Source organism: Thamnophis elegans, chromosome 2, assembly GCF_009769535.1.
Source record: "Thamnophis elegans isolate rThaEle1 chromosome 2, rThaEle1.pri, whole genome shotgun sequence".
In the NCBI taxonomy this organism is placed as follows: domain Eukaryota; kingdom Metazoa; phylum Chordata; class Lepidosauria; order Squamata; family Colubridae; genus Thamnophis; species Thamnophis elegans.
The window spans coordinates 47,103,098-47,124,559 of record NC_045542.1 but is presented as its reverse complement, the minus strand read 5'-3'; the positions used below and the strand labels follow the sequence as shown (position 1 = coordinate 47,124,559).

The 21,462-nt window shown below is 40.0% G+C and overlaps 1 protein-coding gene across 2 annotated transcripts in view; it reads right to left on the bottom strand.

The window, feature by feature from the left end:
• The window catches only part of TBC1D16 (TBC1 domain family member 16), an 84,775-nt gene that overhangs the window by 29,242 nt on the left and 34,071 nt on the right, over positions 1–21,462 (bottom strand). The gene's annotated exons all lie outside the window — the stretch shown is intronic.

Sequence of the window (21,462 nt, the reverse complement as noted above, 5' to 3'; positions counted from 1 at the left end):
CAGTACAAGCACTACCAGACTGAGATTCTCTTCTTAACCTCTGAATGTGGATTACGCTTCCTACAATGCCAGTAATTCCAAACATCCCAGGTTAGGTCAGCCTTGCCCAAAGCACTGTTCTTCACCCCCCACCCCCACGCTCCAATATGTATTGCTTACATTTCCCATCATCCTTAATTGCATCTGGAGGATGGCTTATTCTGTCTAAAGATATTGTGGCAATAGGGCAAGAGTGGAGATTTTGAGTCAAATATCCCTTTGGGAATAAGGCAGCAGAGAAATTGAAGGAGATAAATAAATAAGTAGATTCTGCATTGTGAAAGGAGGTTTTTTTAAAATAAAAAAATAAAAAAACGAACTGAAGTAGCACAGAAAATTATGTTACAATTGAAGTTCTTAGAAAACAGCCATTCATCCTGAAAATAGGAATTGAGTCTGAATGATCGGCCAGGATATTTTTGTAAGTCTAATTATTTATTAATTAAGAAAATGTAAAAAGGGCCAAAATATGCATAAGGATACATAAGACAAGGGCACTGATAAATACTGCTATTGGTCAGTACAAGTAAGTCCTCAATTTACAACCACACTAGGGTCAGAAAATTCATTGCTCTGCGGTTGTTAAGTGTGACGTCATGTGACTGCACCTGATTTTTTTGCCATGGTTGTTAAGTGAGGTATGTGACCATGAGTTGCAAACTTCTGCTGACTTCCTCAATGACCTTGCTTGTCAGAAGCCAAATGGGAAGGTCACAAATGACGATCGTGTGCCTGCAGAATGCTGCAACAGTCATAAGTGCAAGTCAGTTGCCAAGTACCTGGATCACAATCATGTCATTATGGACATGTTGTGACAGTTGTAAGTGTGAGGGCCATTTGTAACCAACTTTTTCAGTGATGATATAACTTTGAACAGTCATTCAATGAATTGTTGTTAAACAAGGACTAGCTTTTTTTGGTCCGTAAAGTCATGTTAATAGGAAGATCAGAGAAACTAAAAGAGGCAACAATCTATTGGTAGTAGTTTAGCCATTACAAAGTTGAGACAATGAATTTCATGAGCAGCTGTTGTTCAGTTGCTAAGTCATGTCTGATTCTGCATGACCTCATAGCACGCCAGGCTCCCCTGTCCTCCACTATCTTCTGGAGTTTGACTAACCATCTCACCCTCTGATATTGCCTTCTCCTTTTACCTTCAATCACTCCCAACACCAGCACCTTTTCCAATGAGTCCTCACTTCTCATTAGGTGGCCAAAGTCTTTCAGCTTCGGTATCTGCCCTTCCAAAGAACTCATGAGCAGAAGCAAGGGTAAAGAGGAAGAAGAAATGCCATTGAAAGGACACAAGGATACAAAGGAAATTCCAAGATTATGAGGGGATCATATCATTCAAAGGGAGCAGAGTGATTGAATGAATTTGAGAAGCCATGCAGCTGAGACAAGAAAGCGGTGCTTCCACCCCTATTAGAGGCTTAAAGCCATAATGGAGACAATTTCTTCACCCCACAGATTCCAGATGATAGTTTGACCCAATTTGAATTGTTATTCCAATTTACAAATGGCAGCTTTACAGCAAATTTATATTTCCCACTGCGATGCAGTTCTTTCAGTACTAGGCTGGTCTAAAGTTGTTGCCATTCCAGGCCTGGAGCCGATTTTCTTGATGTGTACATAATCCAAACTTCTCTTTATACTTGTCTTTTCCTCCACCCTTAAGGTGGAATCCTCTACGGGTTTATCCAGGCTTCTTACTGATTTCCTCTGTTAATTGCAGCCCAGCAGGGAAAGGAATAGAAAATACCTCCAGCTTCCCTGTTGTTCAACCAAGGTCAAATATCCTGCCGGGAAGAAGTAGGAGCAAAGGAAAGGCAGAAATGAAACTTAATAGGTAAGTAAATAAAATTCCTCTCCTCTAACCACTTCCAAACCCTGCTGATAGGCATTAATTCTTAAAGATGCTGTTAAATATAATAATTTATTTTTCGTTTTGGCCAGTATCCCCTCAAAGGCCAAGTCTCTAAATGGTTGTGCATCTATCAGGACAACTGCATGAAAAATCAGGCTGATATCCTACAGCTAGTAGTACCAATCACTGCCCCTCAAACCATCAAAAGAACCACCATGCAGCTTCATTCTTTCTGTGGATGCAACGATAGTCCTTCATAAATTGTGTCAGATAACAAGAAGGAAGGACAAATATTTAGCACATGGTTATATTACACCAACAAACACATTTTATTGTCCCCCCCAATGTCTTCTCTTTAAAGTGCACTTAGTTACTCATGTGGTTATTTAGTCTTCAGTGAGCTTCCTGGATTGATCAGTAAAATACCCAGGTAACTGTTTCCTAAGTGATTTCTTGCCACAGCATTTGTAGGTAACCACTAACTAAGCCAGCTGTCTTCATTAATCAACCTCATTGGACCTGCAGAGGCCTGCACAGCAGAGACTGGGACCACTCAAGAGGCTTCCTGAAATTTTGGATAAGATACAGAGAGAGGATATGGGATTTCCATTAGCAGCGAAATTAGCAGACCACTCAAGTTCTTTGCTGCTGTTCCAGAGCAAGTCACTCATAACAGCTCTCTCTATTACTGTGGCTTATACTTTCTGGTTTTTTTTTTTTTAAATGTTAGGCTTAGCAAAGGAGTACGGCCTATTTTGAGAAAGACACCCAGAGCTAGAAGTTCAAAGGGAACAAGGGAAAAAATCCCAGATGGCAGAGCAGAATCTGGAAGAATCTGCCTAATTGCTTACACATAGCACTTGTGAATTAAATTAAAGAGTGTGTGATTGGACTCCAGTTATATGTCAAAGCCAACTTGATTTGTGAATTTATCTAGTTGTGTTTCTACTTGGAAACCACTTCTGGATGTTGCATTCAAAAACTGAAAAAAGAAAAGAAATTTTCATTTTACGCTTTGATGATTAGAATGATTTTGATGTTTTAGAAATGGCTTGAAACATTTAGAAATGGAAATCAAAAAATTGAGGCTATAACACTTTTTGTATTCCATTGCCCTGAAAATTGTCAGAAGTCACTTCTTTTCTTTTTTCCTCTTTCTAATCTTCTTAATTTTTGTTTGTATTTGTATTTTATCCTAGGGCAATAACTTGGAGTAAGAGCAGAATGACCTTATTTAATTCCATCGTCACAAAATCTCTATGCAGAAATGCCTTGAATAGTCTTTAAAATATATGCGCCTGTTTAACAGAAACTACATCAAAACTAATATAGACAAAGAAAGAATTGGCTGTTCTGAAAGAGAAAATAATGAGTCAGAACTGCCAAATAGGGAGAAAGATAGCTTATTTAGATTTTGTTACAAAGCCAAATGTAATAAACTGAATAACTGAATGACAAAAAAAGAACAGTTGCCTTGGCACCAATGAATACTTCTATTAAATAATTAATAGCCTACACCATTCTCTTTTTCTTCAGGCATAGATCCATAACTTTCTTACAAGATTTTACATTACAGCCCGTGGCAGACTATGAGACAAATTGGCAATACTGACAGGAACAAACACAGGGAAAGGATCTTTAATCACCCTGTCCCTCATCCCACAAATGCTAAATTAGTTTCCTTCCAATGATATCAGTAATTCGATGAACTGCGTTATTTATCCTCTACATTCTTGCACGTCAGTTTTCTACACACAGATATTCCTGCCAAGCGAGGCATTCTAGGTCCTCTTACAAGCATTGCCCTATCTCTCACTCAACTATATCAAGAATTGTCAACCTCTAGGCCACAAACAACCTGCAAACCCTCAGGGTCACATTCTTTCCATTTGGCAGCAAATGGGAGGGACATGTAGTTTCCACCAATTTCTTCAGGAAACCAAGGAAATTAAACTTTCACATATGCAGAATTCGTCTAGAACACTTTTTTTTTTGGAGAAATCATCCCCTCTCAGTTGTATGACATCATGCTATCAACACCCCTCTGCACAATTCTAAAAAGGTCAGCACCCAGCCAGGCTAAAATAGCGTAGCTCAAGAATAATGGGGTCCCATATAATCTGCCATGCTCTCCCAACAAGATCCCACATCCTCTCACAGAAATTATAAATGCTTCCTACTTACTTTAAAATAAAACAGTTGTCTCAACCCTAAGGGCTAGAAACTTGTGTCTTTTAGGCGCACAAACAGTGAAAGCAGCAAAGGAATCTGATGCAGCCATCCAATTTTGTGCTGTGCAAATTGATGACATGCAAATTTTTAGACCCCCTGCAATGAGTCTCCATTAAAATGCACATACATCATGCTTTGAAAGCTTTCATGTTTAGACCTCTATTATCCAAGCTTCTATGGTATCCTATGGGAGAAAAGGAAACCAGGGGATTTTGCATTGTCCTCTGTTTGAAGGCACAGACACACTCCGGCTCTCTCAATCATCCTTTCTCCTAGGACAGGAGGTCAGAGGCCATGTCCCGAGAGAAGAATATGTTAGCCAACCACAGCACTGCAGAAGGCTCTTGGATCAGCAAATTTGTTTAAGCATCAGAAGCCACTTTTATCTTACAGTCTTCCTGCAGAAAATAGGAGGCACAGATATTGAGACTGGCTACTTACAAGGAGAGAAACGATAATGTGCAGAGAGAGGGCAAGAATGGGCCTTAAGCAACTGGACCTTCCAAACTGGAAAAAGCATCATGGATACCATTAGGTGAGATCAAGACTGAGGTCTGAAGGATTATCTATCTATCTATCTATCTATCTATCTATCTATCTATCTATCTATCTATCTATCTATCTATCTATCTATCTATCTATCATCTACCTACCTACCTACCTACCTACCTACCTACCTACCTACCTACCTACCTACCTACCTACCTACCTACCCCAGCTTTTAGATTCTTCTGAAGCAAAGCAGAAGGTTCAGACAATCCCCAGATATTTGTCATTTTAATGTAGATACCAGCTTCTTTCACCAATCATAGTTGTGCTAAGAAAAGTGTGCCATCTACTGGGCTGATTAACAAGTTACCTCTTTCAACAGCCTGGCAAAATAATTTAATACATGATGTGTGAGAAGGTAGGAAAGAACATCACCCTTTTAGTAAAGAGGTCAAAAGAAATCATGGAAAACAACTTAGGTTCATCAGCAGTCTAAAAATATCATGTAGCAAAATGACAATAATAATATATTACCTCTTTTATTTGTACTTTGAGAAAACGGAATATTACCAGATCTACACAAAGATATCCAGAGGAAAAATTTTTGAGGAAAGGGGCAGAGGTGGTATTCTACCAGTTCACACTGGTTCGGGCGAACCGGTAGTGGTGGTGGCAGGAGGCTCCACCCACTGGCCCAGACGTCATCAAGGATGCTCTGCGCATGCTCAGAAGTTCCGAACTGATAGGAAGGTAAGAGGATTTCATGCATGGAAAGGGGATATTCGGAGGTTAAATAAAGCCTGAGACCAGTTGTTCAAATAAATTATATACCTCATGCAAATTCACAATGGATCTAAGTAATGAATATAGAAAAATTGAGGCTAGCAATTTAAGAAAAAAATAAAGCAAACCCACAGGGGCCAAAATAACTGATTCAAGAAATTTCCACACTTTTAAAATAATTTAAGAAAGGCAGTTTTATCTACAAGTTGTGTCTACAAGAGATCCCTGTAAGATCAACATATGGCAAATTATGCCTTGCTGTCCTGTCAAGAGGGCTGTCTTATCTATGAAGCGACTCCAAATGTTTGGGATTAAGTGCCATAATCTCCAGCCAGAATGTCAAAAGGAGACAGTGGACTGGGAAGTTGTTCTAGAAAAAGGAATGGTTATGTTCTAAGTACTACATTATATTGATAACTGAATTAATTTGTTCTAAAATAATTGTCCATTCTATTATGTTTTTAAAAAAACTTGCTAGCCATTGAAGAAGACAGAAAACTCACAGCCCAACAGATGTGGCTAAATTACAATTTCCAATAAACTGCAGCACCCTGGCCAATTGTGGAGATCCTGTAATTCAACATCTGGAGAGTTAGGGATTCTTTATGCTTAATACAGAACAATTCAAAATCAGTAACTGAAATGAAGAGAATAAACTTGCCTTGATCATATTATTTTTGACCTTTTTATGAAAATTATCTTGCTTCCTCTTGAGATATTGGTAATTAGGCTAGATAAATTTCCCTATCCTAGGGTAAAGAAAACCTCAGATGATGAAATATATGCAATTTGTACTGCTATGAAGAATGAACATGTGAGTCTCTATCTTTCTTTGTCTTCTCAACTTAAGACAGTAACTTTTTCTATCAGGCACCTATATTTTTTTTAAAGTCCCATTTTGGTGCTAAGAGACACAGCCACTGAGACAAAGAAGATACTGAGACAAACAAGAATTTTGAGGAGAAACCTACTTGCTTCTTCTTTTTATTCTAGAACAAGCGTGTCCAACCCCCCAGCACACAGGCCGTGGTGGGTTCCTACCGGTTTAGACCGGTTTGGCTGAACCGGTAGTAGTATGTTGGCCTGGGTTGCTGGAAACGGCAGTGACCCAAGCCTACCATGCCCCCGAACTGGTTCCCTAGTCTCTTCTGATGTTGTTGGCATGTTTCTGCGCAAACGCAGAACAGTTTTCAATCAACTGTACATGCGCAGCAATGTGTGGTGGGCGCATGCACGAGCGAAGCAAGCAGCACACACGCAAAATGCCCTCCCAGTGAATTGGTAGTAAACCAATTAGGAACCCACCACTGCAGGTAGTCATGGATAGTTAGTATTGTGGCCCCACAAGATAATAAAAATATTAAACAATAAAGGAAGTTTGTTATTTATATACATTAACTGTATTATATATTTTATATGCAGCCCAAAACAATTCCTCTTCATCTAATGTGTCCCAAGCAAGCCAAAAGGTTGGAGAACCATGTTCTAGAACAGGGGTTCTCAACCCCTGGTCCATGGACAAGTACCGGCCTGCAACATGCCAGAAACTGGGTCCAGCAAAACAAGTGAAGTCCCATCCGCGAGATGCAGGCAACACACGAAATAACGCCCCCCTCTGGACTGTGGAAAAAACCCTCTCCACTGAACTGGTTTCTGGTGCCCAAAAGGTTAAAGCAACCACTGCATCAGGTTATATTTATAAACTAATAAATTATTGCACAAAACCAGGCCCCAAACCATTGACCTTGCCCATTCAGAAAGACTCTGGGATCACAAATGGAGTACTATATCTTGTCACCAGCCACAGCTTGCCAATCTGTGCCTTAAGCACAAATTGCATTTGTGCTACAATATACATTCCAACCCTCAGATGACAACAATGAAAGGTTTACACAATATTACATTGCAAAAAGAGGGTATAGCTAGAAAAAAAAAACCAAATTTAAGAACAAATACCCCCTCCTTTCTGTCATGTTTGAAAATGACAATTCAGAAGCAATTTTTGAAGGGACAATTGGAGGGCCACGCACAAGGCCCCTTAAAGAGAGTTGGAATTCATTTGCCACCTGCATATCAGATTAGGACACTGAATCCTTTCATACATATCCATAAATTCTGATGGAAGAATGCTATCAGCAGGCTCCTTGGGTTATTTCTGCAGAAAGTCCCACATTATTTTCCCCTCTCCCATATAGCAAAAGTAACAGCAACCGAAGAGAGTTGACATAAGCACTCCTCATTTTATGATAGATTGAAGTATTCACATATTACCATAATGGATTTATAAAGCAAGGCTAGGCTTAATGTACTCTCTATATGGATGCTTATTCCTTTTTGTCCCTATTTCCTTTCTTTAGTAAGCATGTCTATTAAGGAAAGGCTATAAATTATACTGGCTTATTCAGGAAAATAGGCAGGGAATGGGAAGGGCTTAAAAACAAGAGGAGGAAGAACAACTTCCACTATGGTTTTGTGATCCATATTCAAATTGTATTTTTATTGTGTTTTATTGTAAACTGCCTAGCAAGCTTTGGCTTTTTTGGGTGACCTAAAACAATAAATGAATACCTCTGGAGGGAAACTATCTCTGACTACAGTCAGCTGGGTAAGAGATCATGAGGGAAAAGACTAAACAAAGTCAAGAGCAAAGGTAACAGAGAGGGATGGAAAAGATGGAAGAAATAGAGAGCTTGTTGACTCTCCTATTAAGAACCAGAAATCCTGGACACATTGGTGACCTCCCATGACTTGATTAAAGATCAATTTTTATAAGTAAAAGTAAAAGTTCCCCTAGCACATATGTGCTAGTTGTTCCCGACTCTAGGGAGCACTGCTCATATCCGTTTCACAGCCAAAGAGCCAGTGCTATCTGAAGACGTTTCCGTGGTCATGTGGCCGGCATGACTAAACGCGCTGTTACCTTCCCACCAAAGGTGGTCCCTATTTTTCTACTGGCATTTTTACATGCTTACGAACTGCTAAGTTGGCAGAAGCTGGGACAAGTAACGGTAGCTCACTCCGTTATGCTGCGCTAGGGATTCAAACTGCCAAACTGCCGACCTTTCTGATTGACAAGCTCAGCGTCTTAGCCACTGAGCCACTATGTCCCTCAATTTTTATACTAGTTTGCTATTAATAAAATGAGAAATCAACCACAATTATCATCTGTGCTGCAGTTAATGTAAACAATCCACTGAAAACTGTCACTGCTTCCTTGTTATAGGAACTCAGGTATATGTAAAGAGAGACACATGAAAAAGAGCTAAAATAATCCTCTTGTCATTTAAATGTTTATCCATCACATTCCTCTGACATTTCCTGGTTTTGATCCCAGATCCTTGAAGTGATTGCTAAGGGCATCAGTGAATCTCTTCCCCTGATAGACAAATACCAGCCCTGGCAAAGCCACAAACAGCTGCTCAACATATAAAAGAGGCAATATTTAAAACATGAATCAAAATGGATAGACACTTAAAAATCAAGGTTACATTTCTCAAAGATTCAAGAGTTTACAGAGTCACTCATATGAGAGGTGGAATAGGGGATAAACGGCTGGAGATGGATTACCCTTGTACAAAGTATAATTAAAAAACAGAAACATTGGAAAAGATGTATTTGGTGATTGAACTACTGAGATCAGCACAAAATTCTTTTCAACAGCAACAAAATGCTCCCCTTACTGAATCTATTCTTTGTCCTGCAAATACCGTAACATTATTTATTTATTTTATACCACCATATTTCTGCAAGGAGTCGTTATACTGATTTCTGGCTGAAAGGTGCCATCAGCGGATTACAAAATCCATATGTCTTTAGTTTATGGGCAAGTTAAGGACCCAAACATTCCACAGATAAGACTGTAAAACAGTCTAAAACTGGCTCATCTGCAAGCCAGTTGGAATTCATAAAGCAAAAGCAAGGTCTCCATCTGAAACAAAATTGAATGAAGTAAATACCATATTATTTGCACGTCCGCGTCACTTTTCCCCCAATTGCTCTGCCAGTAATTCTGTCTCCTGCTTATTCTGCAGGGAGCCGAGCCACGCCAACCTCTCAAGTGGATTGGCACAACGCAACATGACGCAAGGCCACAAGTGCTCTTGCTGCCAAAGAAGCAACCAGTGGGAACCCCCTCAGACACTTGCCTACTCCCTTCCCAATACAGGCTCTGAACAGGAAAGCAATTTAATAATGAGAAAAGCAGAGAGAAAAAAGAAGCGGCAGCAGCAAGGATCATGCAAGGATTGCGTCAAGCCAAACTGAAGAGGAGCTGCCTCTGCAGGATAGCTTTTTCTAGGCTTACATCGATTCCTGCTCTCTGAATTGATGCCAATGGTTCTGCTAGGAACCACCAATGTAACACTACCGCAGGACTGTAATTGGCTGATCAGTCCAATCAACTGAATACCTGTGACTCTAAACACAATAACTCATTAGCATGCTTTAAAAAAAAAACAGCCTACCTTTCTTCTAGGTGACATATGCACAGATTGTGGTAGACTCTAAAATACCACCTGCCACCTTGATTTCCATTCGAAAGTGATTTTGGAGCAAGCTATAGAATTACCCGCTGGAAAAAACCTCTCTTTTTTTGCTGAATATTGCCTCGCTTTTCTCTAAGTTGCTTGCGCGCAGCAGCCCTACTTGTTAAAGAAGCACCTTTAGCTACTTAGCTTGCTATTTGCTTTTTGTTCAATTTTGTTCAATTTGTTCAATTTGTTCCACAACCACACACAAAATAAAAATTAGAGGATGTTCTCACAACATCACATATGAAAAACACTTTATATTCATATCTTCTTACTAATCAGGTTTAATGCAAAGAATGGATCTCCGCCCACTTTCGTATGAGTGATCTGCAAGTGTAGGTAGTCCTCGACTTACGACTTAGTGACCCCAAAATTTCTGTTGCTAAGTGAGACATTTGTTAAATGAGTTTTCTCTATTTTATGACTTTTCTTGCCACAGTTGAATCCCTGCTGATGTTAAAATTGATAACACTGTTGCTAAGTAACTCATGATTGTCAGAAAGTTGCAAAAGGGGATTACATGACCCCAGGACACTGTAATCGTCATACATATGAGTCGGTTGCCAAGGGACTGAATTTTGATCATGTGACTATGGGGATCCTGAAATTATGATGTGTGAAAAATAGTCATAAGTCACTCTTTTCAGTGCCGTTGTAACTTGGAACAGTCATTAAATGAACTGCTGTAAGTCGAGGACTTCCTGTACAAGTAAAAAGGACATGGTGACAGGGCTGGGATCCTACTGATTTAACAAGCGGTTCGCAGAGAGCATGCTTCGCGGATTGCTTCCGGATTGCTGCTTGGGAAGGAAAACAGCTGAGGCGTGGCCATCCACTCTGCTGCACGACTCAACTGAGAAGATAAAGGTACCCGTTTCCCCGAAAATAAGACCTCTCCAGATAATAAGCCCAATCAGGCTTTTGAGCGCATATGCTAAAAAAGCCCTTCCCCGAGAATAAGCCCTCCCTGAAAATATTGCAACACAGCAGCAGCCATGAGGTGACCACTCTTGCCGCCTCCTGCACCTCAAAAATAATAAGATCTCCCCAAAAAGGCCAAGCACTTATTTTGGGGGTCAAAAGAAAATAAGACCCTATCTTATTTTCAGGGAAACACGGCAGGTAAAGCGCAGGGGCAGGTGGGCAGGCCCACTTGATCGTGGGAGCGAACCGGTTCGCTTCCAACTGATCTTCAGCCCGAACCTGTAGAATCCCACCACTGCATGGTGATCAGGAGCTGCTTTTTCCCCGTCAGAATTCCCATGATTATTTTGATTGGTTCTTCATGGTTTTAGGCTGCCCTAAATCTGGATTCTTTGGAAGGCTTACAGCATAAGAAACCATGAAAGATCTTTTAAAAAATGCTTGACAAAATGAATTTCAGAAAAACAAAGCACAGCTAGCATGAAAAGTTTTCAGTAGGAATGGACTGAGTAGGCAGGAACAGCAGCTGATAGTCCTTCAGTTTGACCCCAAGTTGTTGGTGGTTTTAAAGTAGAGTCAGGCAGCATTTGTTAAATTTTAAACCATTTTCTGGCAGGGGAGACTGCTAAGGAAGGGCCTCTGACAAATACAGAAAGAACAATATCGAAGTCGGTGAAATTTTTACCTGTTTTTTAAAAGCCTGTTTTCCTCCCATTGAGATGTTAAAACCTATGGAAGCCTAATATACCTATTATAATTTTTTTTTAAAAGAAAAACATGCAACTGAACATTGGCAGTTTGCTGCCAAGTTTTATCAGCATAAATTTGAGGGCTTCAAGGATCACGAATCAATAGGGTGTTGGGGGACCCACTCCTAATTGAAAAGGCTAAATGCAACACTTTACACTGAACTTGGACACATGTGAAGTAGATTGCCAAGGACAAACATAATGGTACAGATCACTTCCAATTAAGTTTGGTTTCTTAAAGACTTAAAGTTTCCGACTACTTATTTAATTGGGCTTACATGCCACTTCAATCCATAGATTCTGTGCAACTAAAAGCTCTATAAAATAATTAGATTAAAAATTTACCCAAAAGAAACGCAATAGCTCTCTACTATCCATCTCGTGTATTCCAACCTTAACATGGGGGCAGTTTCCACTAATGTCTCATGTTCCATTCACAAAAGCCCTGAGAACAACTAAGACTTAACCACCTTCAGATATACCAACAAAGGCAATTTTGTCTTTGGTGGCAAGCTGTTGTAGAGGAAGGAAGGGGGGAGGTTATAAAAAAAATACTCACCGTTGACTTTGCTTGTCAGAAGGTCACAAATGGTGATCACTGGGGCACGGCAATCGTTCTAAATATATGCCAGTTACCAAGAGCCTGAATTTCGATCAGGTGACCAAGAGGATGTTGCAACAGTCATAAGGGTGAGGACTGGTTCTAAATAACTGTTTTCAGAGCTGTCAAAACTTCAAACGGTTGTAAAATGAATGGACATAAGTTGAAGATTACCTGTATAATAAACTGCAATATTCCAAACAGGGGATTGCTAGAACCAGAGTATCAATTGCAAGATTATATATGCAACCTTACTCGAAAATTGTATTATAGGCTAAGCTATGACAGTTAGCACTACTGAAAGTATCTGTATTTCAAGAGGCAGCAATGAATCCAAGAGCACCTGCAGTTTATGAACCTAATCCGTAATGAAATACAATCCTCTCCAATTCAGAGTGAATACTACATATCTCTTACAGCTAATATTTTTATTTTCCCTGGATTTGCTTTACTTGCCCCATCTGGGGCATTGCTGAGAAGCATAAACAAAACTGTTGGCGTTCCAAGTAACACTCCCAATGATAGTCGACTCAGAGGTTTCTTTCCTTAAAATTCCTCAAAGTTTCATTTTATTAGAGGCGTCATATTGGCACATCTGGGAAAACCCGAATCTGAAAGCTTCCAGGTTTTCCCTACCCAAGTGAAAGTCTTAAGCTCCTGCACATGTCCGTCACATGGCCAAATCAGGCACCATCCCAACTGGAGATGCCTTCCAATCTTGCCCCTCCAGGTGCAGGGCAATATGTCCTTGACTCTCTGAGAAAGGAATGTTATTATGACTATATATCTCCCATACTCCATATAAGCCACCCGGAGTCCTTCGGGATTGGGCAGCATATAAAATTTAATAATAAATAAATAAATAAATAAATAAATAAAATCCCCCCTCCCATTTTCCCACTGCATTGAATGTGGCAGGCCGGAAAGCCCAATGCAAAAGATGGTTTCCAGGCCTGACAAAAATATTATGAGCCAAAGCTTGTCCAAGGGTGGGTTCTTGCCAGTTCTAACCTCTTCTTTAGAAGAGGTTCCACAAATCTACAGTGCCATTTAGAACCGGTTCCAGCTCCCCCCCACCCCTCGGCCCATCTGCACATCATCAACATGAAGATGAAGAGCGAGAGGAGGTATTCTGGGAGTTGAAGTCCACAAGTCTTAAAGCTGTCAAGTTTGAACACCCCTGGGGTTTTTTCTCTAAAGGGTTAGGGGTGCAAGGGTCTTGTAACTTGACAACTTTAAGACTTGCGTGCTTCAAATGCCAGAGTTTCTGAGCCAACATTTTGGTTGCTAAGCAAGAGCGTTGTTAAGTGAGTTTCACCACATTTTACACCCACCCAATCACATGACTATCAAGCCACTCCCACCCAGTCACATGGCCAGCAAGCCACTCCCACCCAGTCACATGGCTGGCAAGCCACTCCCACAAAGTAGGCCACACCTACAGAAGAGGTTCTAAAAATTTTTGAAATCCGCCATTGGTCCTGTCTCACAAGCAAGTTCCTCAGAGATGTAGAACCAGATCCTTTCAAGAGAGCCATATGGCTGCCTTGTGGGACATCAGCATAACTAATAACCAACTAATCAGCTACCCTTCTAAGCACAGAGCCAATTAAGTCTGTCTTTCCCAATTCTGAGATCTGTGGCTAAAGTCAAGAACCCAGAGGAGAGCAGTCTCAAACTAGAAATCCAAATTGGGGGAGGCTTAGCACCCCAAGAGACTCACCTGCTTCTGGCCATAGCCACACATTGTCGGTCCTTTTGTGAAGAGAAGCAGGATGTTTTTCCCTTATACTAGATTCTCATAAACAGTCGTATGATTGTACTAGGAAACAATGGGGTCAATGTAACATTTCAATACTTTATGAATATACTTAAATGGAAATAGCAGCATTTCCTCCATGCACTTGGTTGTCTGTTATTACTATTAGCTTTGGAACAATTTATCCTAAAACATAATTTGGTACAACTTTTAAATTCTGTATCACAGAAGTCCTGGTTAAAGACTTTTTCTGAATTAATTGTGGCTAATGTGTAAAAAAAAGTATACATGCATAGGAATAAAACATCTTGATTTATAAAATTAAAAGATTATAATCAGAATGAGATTATTATTTTGTTTACATCTGTACAATTACGGTGAGCGTAAAGGGATGCTGACCATTTTAGACACGAAATCCCTTTGAGATCTTACTGTAACATGGTCAACCACAAGAGGGCTTGTTTTGTTGAAAAACAAAAGGTGGAAAGGAGAACAAGCTAAAATGAAGGTTTATTTGTAGAGCACTGGCTATTCTAAGGATGCTAAAGAAAAGCACAGATGTGGGGGGAACAGGGAGAAACAATAGCTCTCACTCCCCTTTCAGCCAAGATAAATCAACATTGATGTAAAAAGTAAAAGTTCCCCTCGCACATAATGTGCTAGTTGTTCCCGACTCTAGGGGGCAATGTTCATCTCCGCTTCAAAGCCAAAGAGCCAGCGCTGTCCAAACACATCTCCGTGGTTATGTGGCCGGCATGACTAAAAGCCGAAGGCGCACGGAACACTGTTACCTTGCCATCAAAGGTGGCCCTGTTTTACTACTTGCATTTTTTACATGCTTTCGAACTGCTAGGTTGGCAGAAGCTGGGACAAGTAACAGGAGCTCCCTCGGTTACACGATGCTAGGGATTCGAAACGCTGAACTGCCGACGTTCTGATTGACAAGCTCAGCGTCTTAGCCACTGAGCCACCATGTCCCTGTATTTTGATTTTACATTGATGAGGGAGATATATAAAGTCGTGACCCGACAATTGCACGATAGACATATGCGTGCCGACAAAATAGCGCCGATTAAAACGCGATGTCAAAATAGCGGCGACAAATTCGCTACGATAAAATTGTGATGACAAAAGCGCGATGACAAGCACAATAACATCGAAAAAAATACTGTTACTGTTTGATTAGCGAATTAGTTCAATGTGACCGCACACCATTGCTCATCAACACAAACTGGACTTATTTCAAAACCGTTGCTTGCGTAGACTTACGAAAATCAAGTACTCTGAAAGAATATCCAATGCTGAAATCCGCCGAAGATGTGATATTAATGAAAATGTATCTGCCATTATAGAACTTAGACGCTGGCGCTGGCTAGGCCATACATTGAGAATGCCAGAAAATCGAATCCCAAAAATTTCCCTGCTTGCAGAGCCTGGTCCGACCTGGAAACGGCCAAAAGGAGGTGTTCGTCTAACCACTCTGCGTCACTTCAAACGGAAAGCCGAAGATATAGTCATGCGCCCATTCAATCTTAGCCGAAAATCATATAATAGCGACTGGCTGCACCACCTGACAACCCTAGCCCAGGACCGAAAACAGTAGCGTCAAATTTCCATGGAAGTCGCCTATACCCACGATAGGTGAAGAGGCGTCAAGTAAGTACAAGACCGCACACCATTTAAAAACTCAGCAGTAAAAAATTATTATGTCACTAAATAATTTGAATTAATTTAGGGTTAGGATTAGGGTTAGTTGCACGTATTGTTGTTTTCCTTTCTGTGACTTAATAATATCCATGGCTCCAGTATAACTAAAATGTGTTATTCAACTGGTGTGTGCTGACTGCATTATAACGCACGTTATAACGTACGTATACATGATTTTGTCATTGCGCATTTGTTGGTGCGCTATTGTAGAAAATCAATTAGTGATTTTGACGGCGCTCATTAGTCCGTCGTGGTTTTATGCGTGGCACGCATATGTCTATCGCGCATTTGTCGGTGAACAGTATAAAGTGTCATGGAAAGAGACCACCTAGGTTTGGGATGGTGGGAGTGACAAGATGAACAAAATATATCTGGATCTTGAACGATAAATAACTCATGAAACTGGACAAATTACAATTAAAGCAAAATTCTAGAGAGAGAAAAATAAACACTGCTGCTGTTTATCAAAACAAAAGCTAAGTTATTGATTTTAAAATGAAAGAAATCTATGTGTAATCAATGACCCTCTGAGCACCTGCATTATTTGGTAGATATAGCTTATTCCTACAACAGGGGAACTTTTAATATGATCTCAAGCTCTCCAAATTAGTAAATTCTTGGTCTTAAGGAAGACCCTCAAGGTAAAAAGTAGCAACCTGACAGAAGTACAGGTGGTCCTTGACTTACATCAGTTCATTAGGTGACTGTTCAAAGTTACAACAGCACTAAAAAAAAGTGACTTACTACTATTTTTCCAAGTTACAACCTTTGCAGCATCCTCATGATCATATGCTCAAAATTCAGATGCTTAGCAACTGGTCCATATTTATAATCGTTTCTATGTTCCAAGATCATTCTGACAAGCAGAGTCAATGGGGAAACCAGATTCACTTAACAGCCCTGTTACTAACTTACCAACTGCAGTGATTCTCTTAACAACTGAGGCAAGAAACTTTGCAAAATGGGAGAAAAAACTCACTTTACAAATTTCTCACTTTAACGCACAAATTTTGGGCTCAATTGTGGTCATAGGTCAAGGACTGCCTTGTGCATATATCCCGGTTACCCTTGTCTAACACAATTTGTTTAGTGACCATTGGAGCTTACAGTGGTGCTGAAAAAAGTGACTTACATTTGTTTTCACATTTATGACATTCCTGCAGTTTGTGTGAAAGAGAACAGCATTTTAGATTTTGCATTTGGATGATCTACTTAACCACTGCCAATGTACAAGCCTGGTTTGGAAGCCTGACATCTCTTGGGCAAAGCCAGAAAAGCACGTGGCAGTCTCCGGGCACCAATGCAGTGGGTGTGCCTCTTAAACTGCTCATGATTACATGCGATGGCCAGTGCAATCATTTTTAATCTAATCTTGAATGTAATCATTGAATACATGCAGTGCATTTAATAGATCTAATCCATTCATCTTTGTAGGGTTTTTATTTAGAGTCTTATACTACAAAGAGTACTACTAGGCCTTTGGTCTGTTCCAATACAAATCTTTTTACAGTCTTCAGTCAGTTTGAATGCTTAGAAGCAGAGGAAAAATCATCCCTTAATTAACAAGACTTCATCTATTCAATGCTACTTCCACGTTTACCCCCCCCCCTTAAAACTCACCTAATAGGGAGCATGGTAATTGTTTTTCATTCTTTTCAAAAGAGCCGATAGTGTCACGTTGGCCATAAGAAAAATACCACACATTATTAAATACCTTCCATCTTTCATAGTCCATCTTTCATTCAAAAGCTCAAGGCAGCCTTCTAAAGCACTTTCTTCTGTTTTCCCTCCCACCACCAACAATTTAATCCTGGGGGGATAGGATGAGCTGAGAGAGTGACTGGCCCATCACCTAGTCACCAAGAGAGCTTCCAGATTTGAATGTGGATTAGAATATGGGAACCCCTAGTCCCAGTCCAACAACCATCATCACACGAACAATATCTTTCTTTATTCACCCAACTGAAGTTTAAAAATAGTGTATAGGTAATCCTCGCCTTATGACCACAATTAACCCCAAAATTTCTGTGAAGTGGAACATTTGTTAAGTGAGTTTTGCCCCATTTTATGACCTTTCCTGCCACAGTTCTTAAGTGAATCACTGCAGTTGACAAGTTGGTAACCTGGTTGTTAAGTGAATCTGACTTCCCCACTGACCATGCTTGCGAGAAAAGCTGATCACATTGACCTTGAGACACAGCAACGGTCATACATATGAACCAGCTGCCAAGCATCTGAATTTTGATGACAGAATCATGGGATGCTGCAAAAGTCATAATTGTGAAAAATGGTCATAAGTCACATTCTTCAGTGCCATTGTAACTTCGAATGATCACTAAAAAATGGACTACCTGTATAAGTTTTTAAGGCAATCAAGAGTTGTGGGAGCTTCAGTACCGGAAGCGTTCAAGAAGAGACTGGATCGTCATCTGTCAAAAATGGTGTAGGGTCTCCTGCTTGGGCGGGGAGGTTGGACTAAATGATCTCCAAGGTCCCTTCCAACTCCGTTAAACTGTTCTGTTATAAAAGTACTTATTTTGGTTAAAAAAAACTTGGAAAAAATGGAACATAGGATGGAGCATCCAAATCACGTCTAGTCTAGATTACAGTCTTAAGATTGTGGGAATCTTCTATAATATGGGCTGTTAATCAGATACATTCTGGGATTAACATGGATTTTCATTCTTTTCAAATAAGCAGGTTTTGTATTCTGCCTTGGCCTTTCAAAGGCTATTATTCTATAAACCAAGGCAGTCTGGTGCCAAATAAATATCAAGAAGATCTTAGAGCAACTGCTTTTTTGGGGGAGGACGGGGGGAGGACGGGACTATAACCTGCATCAAAAAACCCATTTCCAATTAGCCATTTTGCAATATAACTGGTGGGCCGCATGAGGGCACTCGCTTCTTACACCGAACGTGAATAAACTCACAAGCAGGCAAATTGTATGACCCGGCACTAAATTGGAGCCTTGTGACTTCAGTCACATTCTACAGATAAAATATACATCTTCACCCTAGAACAGCAGATGCTCAGTTCACCCCAGGCAAATTGTATTAGAAGGAGATCACAGCATTGAAACAATAATATGCCAAACCACGGCATTGTAGCTCTGGAGGAAAGCAGAGAGAAATCAGCTAAGTCATTTTTTATAAACCTGGCTGTCTAGACTATGTAAATAGTTGAGTAGTATTTATATAACCAAAATAGTTCAGAAGGGTGTGTAAATAACAGCAACCTTCAAAATTCTTGATTAGACAAGAAGTTACAAAACACAACGCAAAGGGAAGAAACAAGAAAGCCCTTAAGAATAGGTGAAATGCTCCAGGAGGCAAAGTCATACAATTCTTCGCAGGGCGATAAACTACAATGGTTATACTTTTTTTCACAAAAATAAAAGTTATGTTGTACCATAGAACAGAAATTTCTCCAACCTGAAAAAATAATCACAAAAGAATCCAGACAGCCATATGGCAGGATCATAAAACATAGAAAGTAATAGAAAATGAAGAAGCTAAAATGCTCTGGGACTTTCGAATTCAACAGACAAGTACCTGTCCCATACACTCCAGAGTTAACAATTGTTGATAACAAAGACAAAAAAAGTCTGGATAAGTGGACACAGCAATACCTGAAGACAGCAGAATAGAAAGAGAAAGCACCGTGTGTGTGTGTGTGTGTGTGTGTGTGTGTGTGTGTAATCACAAAATACAAAGATCTGTAAATAGAAGTAGAACAACTGTAGCAAAGGAAAGCAAAGACAGTGCCAATAGGTACTTTGGCTGCAATCCCTAAACAACTGGAGCATCACTTGAATATTATCACCACTGACAAAATTATCATTAGTCAATCGCAAAAGGCAGTTTACATTCTGCAACCATACTCTTATCACCATCAAACAGCAACTTCTACTTAGCCCAGTCCTTGGGAAACACTCAGTAGATGGATGAAAATGCCAAATCCAATACCTGGCTGACTGTGCAATGAACCCTAATAACGTAAGACCCAATGAAAGGGACAGCACCAAGAAACTCTAGGACAATAACATGCTAGCCTACCATGTTTACTTTACTCAAACGCATAACAGTAAGTAACATTACTTGCAGTACTGTTGTTATTTACAGCAAATAACAATCAAGATTATTCAGCAAAAATTAATACCCTTCTAGTGGAACAGAATGAAATAAAAAAAAGCAGTGTTAAGATCACTTTCGGATTGATCAAATGTTTGCAAAAGGCAAAAAAACGATATGCACATGGTCTGGTTTGCTTATAAAAAGACATTTATTCATTACCACCTAGTTGGACCATTAAATATCTGGAAACAACTACTATCAGTAAAAACTATTAGAACGTTTATAGAAAAAAATAATGTAGCAGTGGTGAAAAAAACTTTCTGGAGAAGTCCCCCTTTCCCCTAGAGCAGTGGTGGTTCGTACAAACTGGTAGTGGTATGCCACGCCCCCAAACAAATTCCCCAGCCTCTTCTGCCATTGCATGTTTCTGCGCATGTGCAGAACAGTTTTCACTCAACTGCGCATGTGCAGCAATGTGCAGTGGGTACGCACACACGCACAGCAAAATGCCCTCTCAGCTAATCGATAAGAAACCGGTTAGGAACCTGCTACTGCGCCAGAGGCAGCTCTTTTGCCCTCAAATGATTGCTTGTGGGATGGAGGAGCAGTGAATTACAACTCCACACACAGCTGAAATCCCTCCTGACAGGGGCCATTTCACTCTCAAAGAAGTGCCTACCAGGAGGGAATCTCAGCTCTATAGCAGGTGGCAGCGGCTTGCAACTTTCTCTACTGGTTTCTCCATGACTTTATGGGGAAGATCGCAATATTGCAGGGGTGCTTGGCAACTGTTTGTAAGTGCATATAGGTTGCCAAGTAACCAGATCGCAATCATGTGGTTGGGGAGGCAGCTTGACGTTTTACGAAGACCTAAAATGCTTTATGGATCATAAAGCATCCTTTCCAAGGCCGTTGTACTTCTAAATAGTAATTACAAAAATCAGTCATAAATTGAGGACTATCTGTTCATGGTGAATTTCTGCAAAAGATCAAGAAGAAGGTGGATGAAGATAAAACCTGGCAATAGCTAACAAATGGAATATTGAAAAAGAAACTGAAGATTTGATTTTGGATACTCAAGAGCAAATTATTCAATTTAATATAATCAAGGCCAGAATTGAAAAATCATCAAATGGTTCAAAATGCAGATTGCGCAAACAGGCAGAAGAAACAGTAGATCATATGCTTTGATCATGCAAGACCACATAAACTATGTATAAACTATGACATAACAATATTTTACCAGAACATCTATAAAATTATGTGCCAATAATGAAAAATTGGTGGGAACGTAGAGTTTAAAAAAAGGCTGAAAATGAATAGGTTAAATTTCCAAACATAAAGTTCTTGGTTCATAACACACCAGATTTCACCATGATTGAAAAGAAGGAGGTATGGATAATTGATGTGGCAATGCTAGGACATAGAACAGAAGATAAAGATTTGGAGAAGATCAAAAAATATCAGGACCTGAAAATTGAAATGAAAGATTATGGCAACAACCAGCCTGATGGTCCCAGTTGTTATCAGCACATAACAAGATCTTGGACAGCACTTAAATGAAATTGATGTGAGTAGATGAACATTCTACCTGTCAATTACAAAAGACCACATCGCAAAGATCCACATATACCACACTGATATATTACAACATCCTAGGTTCTTGGGAACGACTTGATACACATGAAGGCCAAAATTAGAGAAAGG